The following is a 7500-nucleotide window of genomic DNA, read 5'->3' as shown; positions in this document are numbered from 1 at the left end:
CCGTCGACACTATGATAACCAGAGCAGTAGGTCCACCTATAAAAGCACAATACCCCACTCCTCCGACAACTACCATTGCTCAGATAAATCAACACCACCAACACACATCCTACACAGAGGGGCACCAAATATCATCCCCCGCCCTCGTGTTATACCACATGAAAAATTGCAGAAGTGAGAGACACACATCCGCCAGCCTCTTGCTACAAGCATCGAACCGACGTGACGTATCTGACGGTGACTCAGGCATCCGTGTACTGCCACCACTATCCACCCCCCCCCCCCTCTCTCTCTGCCCCCTTCCCACACAATACCAAATTTAACCAACTTTATCGCTTAACCTAACTGTGGCTGTACCAGTTTATCGCTTAACCTAACTGTGGCTGTACCAGTTTATCGCTTAACCTAACTGTGGCTGTACCAGTTTATCGCTTAACCTAACTGTGGCTGTACCAGTTTATCGCTTAACCTAACTGTGGCTGTACCAGTTTATCGCTTAACCTAACTGTGGCTGTACCAGTTTATCGCTTAACCTAACTGTGGCTGTACCAGTTTATCGCTTAACCTAACTGTGGCTGTACCAGTTTATCGCTTAACCTAACTGTGGCTGTACCAGTTTATCGCTTAACCTAACTGTGGCTGTACCAGTTTATCGCTTAACCTAACTGTGGCTGTACCAGTTTATCGCTTAACCTAACTGTGGCTGTACCAGTTTATCGCTTAACCTAACTGTGGCTGTACCAGTTTATCGCTTAACCTAACTGTGGCTGTACCAGTTTATCGCTTAACCTAACTGTGGCTGTACCAGTTTATCGCTTAACCTAACTGTGGCTGTACCAGATTATCGCTTAACCTAACTGTGGCTGTACCAGATTATCGCTTAACCTAACTGTGGCTGTACCAGATTATCGCTTAACCTAACTGTGGCTGTACCAGATTATCGCTTAACCTAACTGTGGCTGTACCAGATTATCGCTTAACCTAACTGTGGCTGTACCAGATTATCGCTTAACCTAACTCAATTTGTCCCTTAACCTAACTCAATTTGTCCCTTAACCTAACTCAAGTTGTCCCTTAACCTAACTCAAGTTGTCCCTTAACCTAACTCAATTTGTCCCTTAACCTAACTCAATTTGTCCCTTAACCTAACTCAAGTTGTCCCTTAACCTAACTCAAGTTGTCCCTTAACCTAACTCAAGTTGTCCCTTAACCTAACTCAAGTTGTCCCTTAACCTAACTCAAGTTGTCCCTTAACCTAACTCAATTTGTCCCTTAACCTAACTCAATTTGTCCCTTAACCTAACTCAATTTGTCCCTTAACCTAACTCAATTTGTCCCTTAACCTAACTCAATTTGTCCCTTAACCTAACTCAAGTTGTCCCTTAACCTAACTCAAGTTGTCCCTTAACCTAACTCAAGTTGTCCCTTAACCTAACTCAAGTTGTCCCTTAACCTAACTCAAGTTGTCCCTTAACCTAACTCAAGTTGTCCCTTAACCTAACTCAAGTTGTCCCTTAACCTAACTCAAGTTGTCCCTTAACCTAACTCAAGTTGTCCCTTAACCTAACTCAATTTGTCCCTTAACCTAACTCAAGTTGTCCCTTAACCTAACTCAAGTTGTCCCTTAACCTAACTCAATTTGTCCCTTAACCTAACTCAATTTGTCCCTTAACCTAACTCAATTTGTCCCTTAACCTAACTCAAGTTGTCCCTTAACCTAACTCAAGTTGTCCCTTAACCTAACTCAAGTTGTCCCTTAACCTAACTCAAGTTGTCCCTTAACCTAACTCAAGTTGTCCCTTAACCTAACTCAAGTTGTCCCTTAACCTAACTCAAGTTGTCCCTTAACCTAACTCAATTTGTCCCTTAACCTAACTCAATTTGTCCCTTAACCTAACTCAATTTGTCCCTTAACCTAACTCAATTTGTCCCTTAACCTAACTCAATTTGTCCCTTAACCTAACTCAAGTTGTCCCTTAACCTAACTCAAGTTGTCCCTTAACCTAACTCAAGTTGTCCCTTAACCTAACTCAAGTTGTCCCTTAACCTAACTCAAGTTGTCCCTTAACCTAACTCAAGTTGTCCCTTAACCTAACTCAATTTGTCCCTTAACCTAACTCAAGTTGTCCCTTAACCTAACTCAATTTGTCCCTTAACCTAACTCAATTTGTCCCTTAACCTAACTCAATTTGTCCCTTAACCTAACTCAATTTGTCCCTTAACCTAACTCAATTTGTCCCTTAACCTAACTCAAGTTGTCCCTTAACCTAACTCAAGTTGTCCCTTAACCTAACTCAAGTTGTCCCTTAACCTAACTCAAGTTGTCCCTTAACCTAACTCAAGTTGTCCCTTAACCTAACTCAAGTTGTCCCTTAACCTAACTCAAGTTGTCCCTTAACCTAACTCAAGTTGTCCCTTAACCTAACCCACGTTGTCCCTTAACCTAACCCACGTTGTCCCTTAACCTAACCCACGTTGTCCCTTAACCTAACCCACGTTGTCCCTTAACCTAACCCACGTTGTCCCTTAACCTAACCCACGTTGTCCCTTAACCTAACCGACGTTGTCCCTTAACCTAACCGACGTTGTCCCTTAACCTAACCCACGTTGTCCCTTAACCTAACCCACGTTGTCCCTTAACCTAACCCACGTTGTCCCTTAACCTAACCCACGTTGTCCCTTAACCTAACCCACGTTGTCCCTTAACCTAACCCACGTTGTCCCTTAACCTAACCCACGTTGTCCCTTAACCTAACCCACGTTGTCCCTTAACCTAACCCACGTTGTCCCTTAACCTAACCCACGTTGTCCCTTAACCTAACCCACGTTGTCCCTTAACCTAACCCACGTTGTCCCTTAACCTAACCCACGTTGTCCCTTTGCCTAACATAGTTCACTGCTCGGAATCTCTGGTGTCGTTGTTATCCTCATGTAGATGTCTTGCGAGTGTTGCTTACTTTCCACATATTCCTGCTATCCACTGTCAATTGTACTGCAATAGGACTATATCGCCGACCCCCCCCCTCCCCCCCCTCTGTCCCCCTCTGTCCCCCTCTTTGTGTCTCTGTCCTCTCAAGCTGGTCGGTCTGGCGTTTGAGTGTTAAATGAGCCTCGCAGCTGTTCAGTTGCATTCAGATGTCGACGCCCTCAGTGTACGTCGTGGTATGGTCTGTGTCCATTGTCCGCTGATGTCGTACGCGTAACCCACACGCTGTACCGATCATCGGTCGTTACGTACAGAGTGAAGTAGTGTGATACGTGTGACCGTACGCTGGCTGTGCCCAACGGTGTCGAATCTCAATTTCCATATGTTGTGCTTGATGCTACTTGTCTCGTCTCCCAATAACAGCTAGGTTGCACTGTGGTACGCCGTAGAGGCGTGTGGGAGGAACGTACGAACGCATTGTATGTCACCCTGGGTCGCTGGGGGTGGTGGTGCGGTGAGTCAGGTCAGGTCAGGTCAGCGTGAGCCGTCTGATGTAGTGACGCGTGTATTCCGACTTTGTCGTATTGCCTCACACAAAGTGCTACCCTGGTGGACCGCGTTCCATATCTGGGACATGCCGCAGATGCCGGTTGACAGTGGATCGCGGAAGGTACATCGCATACGTGCGCGGGCCACCTTCCACGTGTTCTCTTCTGCACATGTCGCAGTGTGTATGTGGTCTGATGTAGCGTGTCGTGACACATGACATCCTGGCATGCAAGAATTGTTGAATTCGCAAATGTAGGTGGACATCTACGTTTACTGCCCAAGATACGCAAATGAACTGGAAATCCGTTGTTGAGCGGTTGTTCACGCTGGAGGTGAATCTGTGATGGCGACGATCGGTACAGCTATTAACCGGTTGTTTCAGCGGTACCCGCCACATCCACACGCGTGACTAGGCCCATGTGGGTATGAAGCGATACGCGGCGGTGGCTTGGTGGGACTGTTCCCGGCCGGTGAAGGGGGGCCGCCCGGCGTGTTGGCCGCGCGCTGCGTGGGCGCACGCGCAACAGGCGGCTGGTGGGGGGCGCCGAGTGGCAGGAGCGCCAGCCGACGGGCCCGGCAGGCGGCGCAGCTACGCTGCGGCGCACCCTGCACGCGGCGCCTGGCGGCCAAAGTTGGTTCAGCCGAGCCCGGTGCGAAGCGCGGTGGACATCTGCAGTGTGCTGGTCTGATTGAGGACTGTGTGCGTTGAGGATGCGCCGCCGCCTGGCACTCGGCGCCGCGACGCCGTCTGCTGCTCGGTCGCCCCAGCGGTTCTCGCAGGTGGTTTGTATCGCAGTTGTGCGGACGTGTTGGCGCGTGCGCTGTGCTGGGAGAGTTCGCTTCTGCACCCAAGTGGGGCTTTGCCCTTGTGTGGCGCTGGCGTTGGAGCTGCCGGTCACCATAGGTGGCGCGTGTTGTCTCCCGCCGGCAATGCCACGACAGCACGCTCCCGGGCCTCTGTCGGCAGCGGCAAGCTCAGTTGGGAGCAAGGGTGTTCGCACTAAAACCGTCTACTCGCCTAACTCCGGGCGATTGCGCCTCTCTCGAAACCGACCAAGTACCTAGGACGGCGCTGCGCGCCGCCGGGACCTGAGAGGGTTTCGAGGTGTATCGTGCAGGGGAGCTCGGCCTCCTCCTGTTTGCAGAATAATTGAGCGGACGCTTGCGTGTTCGCGCGGGCCCCCGGGACACACTCCCGGGCGGCCGGCTGCTCAGCTCTAGTTGACGCAGCTCCCTGGTTGATCCTGCCAGTAGTCATATGCTTGTCTCAAAGATTAAGCCATGCATGTCTCAGTACAAGCCGCATTAAGGTGAAACCGCGAATGGCTCATTAAATCAGTTATGGTTCCTTAGATCGTACCCACGTTACTTGGATAACTGTGGTAATTCTAGAGCTAATACATGCAAACAGAGTCCCGACCAGAGATGGAAGGGACGCTTTTATTAGATCAAAACCAATCGGATTGGCTTGTCTGGTCCGTTTGCCTTGGTGACTCTGAATAACTTTGGGCTGATCGCACGGTCCTCGTACCGGCGACGCATCTTTCAAATGTCTGCCTTATCAACTGTCGATGGTAGGTTCTGCGCCTACCATGGTTGTAACGGGTAACGGGGAATCAGGGTTCGATTCCGGAGAGGGAGCCTGAGAAACGGCTACCACATCCAAGGAAGGCAGCAGGCGCGCAAATTACCCACTCCCGGCACGGGGAGGTAGTGACGAAAAATAACGATACGGGACTCATCCGAGGCCCCGTAATCGGAATGAGTACACTTTAAATCCTTTAACGAGTATCTATTGGAGGGCAAGTCTGGTGCCAGCAGCCGCGGTAATTCCAGCTCCAATAGCGTATATTAAAGTTGTTGCGGTTAAAAAGCTCGTAGTTGGATTTGTGTCCCACGCTGTTGGTTCACCGCCCGTCGGTGTTTAACTGGCATGTATCGTGGGACGTCCTGCCGGTGGGGCGAGCCGAAGGGGTGCTTTCGCGTCCCGAGGCGGACCCCGTTTAAATCCTACCAGGGTGCTCTTTGTTGAGTGTCTCGGTGGGCCGGCACGTTTACTTTGAACAAATTAGAGTGCTTAAAGCAGGCAAGCCCGCCTGAATACTGTGTGCATGGAATAATGGAATAGGACCTCGGTTCTATTTTGTTGGTTTTCGGAACCCGAGGTAATGATTAATAGGGACAGGCGGGGGCATTCGTATTGCGACGTTAGAGGTGAAATTCTTGGATCGTCGCAAGACGAACAGAAGCGAAAGCATTTGCCAAGTATGTTTTCATTAATCAAGAACGAAAGTTAGAGGTTCGAAGGCGATCAGATACCGCCCTAGTTCTAACCATAAACGATGCCAGCCAGCGATCCGCCGCAGTTCCTCCGATGACTCGGCGGGCAGCCTCCGGGAAACCAAAGCTTTTGGGTTCCGGGGGAAGTATGGTTGCAAAGCTGAAACTTAAAGGAATTGACGGAAGGGCACCACCAGGAGTGGAGCCTGCGGCTTAATTTGACTCAACACGGGAAACCTCACCAGGCCCGGACACCGGAAGGATTGACAGATTGATAGCTCTTTCTTGATTCGGTGGGTGGTGGTGCATGGCCGTTCTTAGTTGGTGGAGCGATTTGTCTGGTTAATTCCGATAACGAACGAGACTCTAGCCTGCTAACTAGTCGCGTGACATCCTTCGTGCTGTCAGCGATTACTTTTCTTCTTAGAGGGACAGGCGGCTTCTAGCCGCACGAGATTGAGCAATAACAGGTCTGTGATGCCCTTAGATGTTCTGGGCCGCACGCGCGCTACACTGAAGGAATCAGCGTGTCTTCCTAGGCCGAAAGGTCGGGGTAACCCGCTGAACCTCCTTCGTGCTAGGGATTGGGGCTTGCAATTGTTCCCCATGAACGAGGAATTCCCAGTAAGCGCGAGTCATAAGCTCGCGTTGATTACGTCCCTGCCCTTTGTACACACCGCCCGTCGCTACTACCGATTGAATGATTTAGTGAGGTCTTCGGACTGGTACGCGGCATCGACTCTGTCGTTGCCGATGCTACCGGAAAGATGACCAAACTTGATCATTTAGAGGAAGTAAAAGTCGTAACAAGGTTTCCGTAGGTGAACCTGCGGAAGGATCATTACCGACTAGACTGCATGTCTTTCGATGTGCGTGTCGTGTCGCGCAACACGCTACCTGTACGGCAGTGGCCGTGCGCCGCGTGCGGAACCACGCGTGCCTCTCAAAACTAGCGGAAGTGTTGTTGTTGTGTGGTACGAGCGCTGAAGCTCTGGAGCGGCTGGCCTGCGGTACCTGGCGCCTGGCGCCGGTTTTGAATGACGTTCGCCCGAGTGCCTGTCCGCTCCGGTGTGGAGCCGTACGACGCCCATCGGCTGTGAGGCCGTTGGACACAAAAAAAATAGTGGAACAGGGGCCGTCAGACGCCTCAGTCCCGCAAATGCTACTGTCTTGAAAGAGACAGTGGGAGACTGAAAAGGAAAAGATCACCCAGGACGGTGGATCACTCGGCTCGTGGGTCGATGAAGAACGCAGCAAATTGCGCGTCGACATGTGAACTGCAGGACACATGAACATCGACGTTTCGAACGCACATTGCGGTCCATGGATTCCGTTCCCGGGCCACGTCTGGCTGAGGGTCGGCTACGTATACTGAAGCGCGCGGCGTTTGTCCCGCTTCGGAGACGTGGGAGTGTCGTGGTCGCCTGTGTGGCCGGCCGCGTCTCCTTAAACGTGCGATGCGCGCCCGTCGCCTGGCGGTTCGCATACCGGTACTTTCTCGGTAGCGTGCACAGCCGGCTGGCGGTGTGGCGTGCGACACCTCGTACAACGACCTCAGAGCAGGCGAGACTACCCGCTGAATTTAAGCATATTACTAAGCGGAGGAAAAGAAACTAACAAGGATTCCCCCAGTAGCGGCGAGCGAACAGGGAAGAGTCCAGCACCGAACCCCGCAGGCTGCCGCCTGTCGTGGCATGTGGTGTTTGGGAGGGTCCACTACCCCGACGCCTCGCGCCGAGCCCAAG

The 7500-nt window shown here is 51.3% G+C and overlaps 3 non-coding genes across 3 annotated transcripts in view; all 3 read left to right on the top strand.

Moving 5' to 3' along the window:
- Nucleotides 1-4706: 4706 nt before the first annotated feature.
- LOC126305170 (small subunit ribosomal RNA) lies at nt 4707-6599 on the top strand. The gene has a single exon (XR_007553320.1). It is a non-coding gene; the product is annotated as a small subunit ribosomal RNA (ribosomal RNA).
- A 362-nt stretch (nt 6600-6961) lies between these two features.
- On the top strand, nt 6962-7116 carry LOC126305166 (5.8S ribosomal RNA). Its single transcript, XR_007553316.1, has one exon. It is a non-coding gene; the product is annotated as a 5.8S ribosomal RNA (ribosomal RNA).
- Nucleotides 7117-7304: 188 nt separating this feature from the next.
- The window catches only part of LOC126305179 (large subunit ribosomal RNA), a 4222-nt gene continuing 4026 nt past the window's right edge, over nt 7305-7500 (top strand). The window contains exon 1 of the ribosomal RNA XR_007553328.1: nt 7305-7500. This exon is cut by the window's right edge and continues 4026 nt beyond it. This is a non-coding gene — a ribosomal RNA (large subunit ribosomal RNA).

The sequence above is a fragment of the Schistocerca gregaria genome, unplaced genomic scaffold (genome assembly GCF_023897955.1).
Source record: "Schistocerca gregaria isolate iqSchGreg1 unplaced genomic scaffold, iqSchGreg1.2 ptg000263l, whole genome shotgun sequence".
In the NCBI taxonomy this organism is placed as follows: Eukaryota; Metazoa; Arthropoda; class Insecta; order Orthoptera; family Acrididae; genus Schistocerca; species Schistocerca gregaria.
This window is presented reverse-complemented; position numbering and strand designations above follow the sequence as displayed.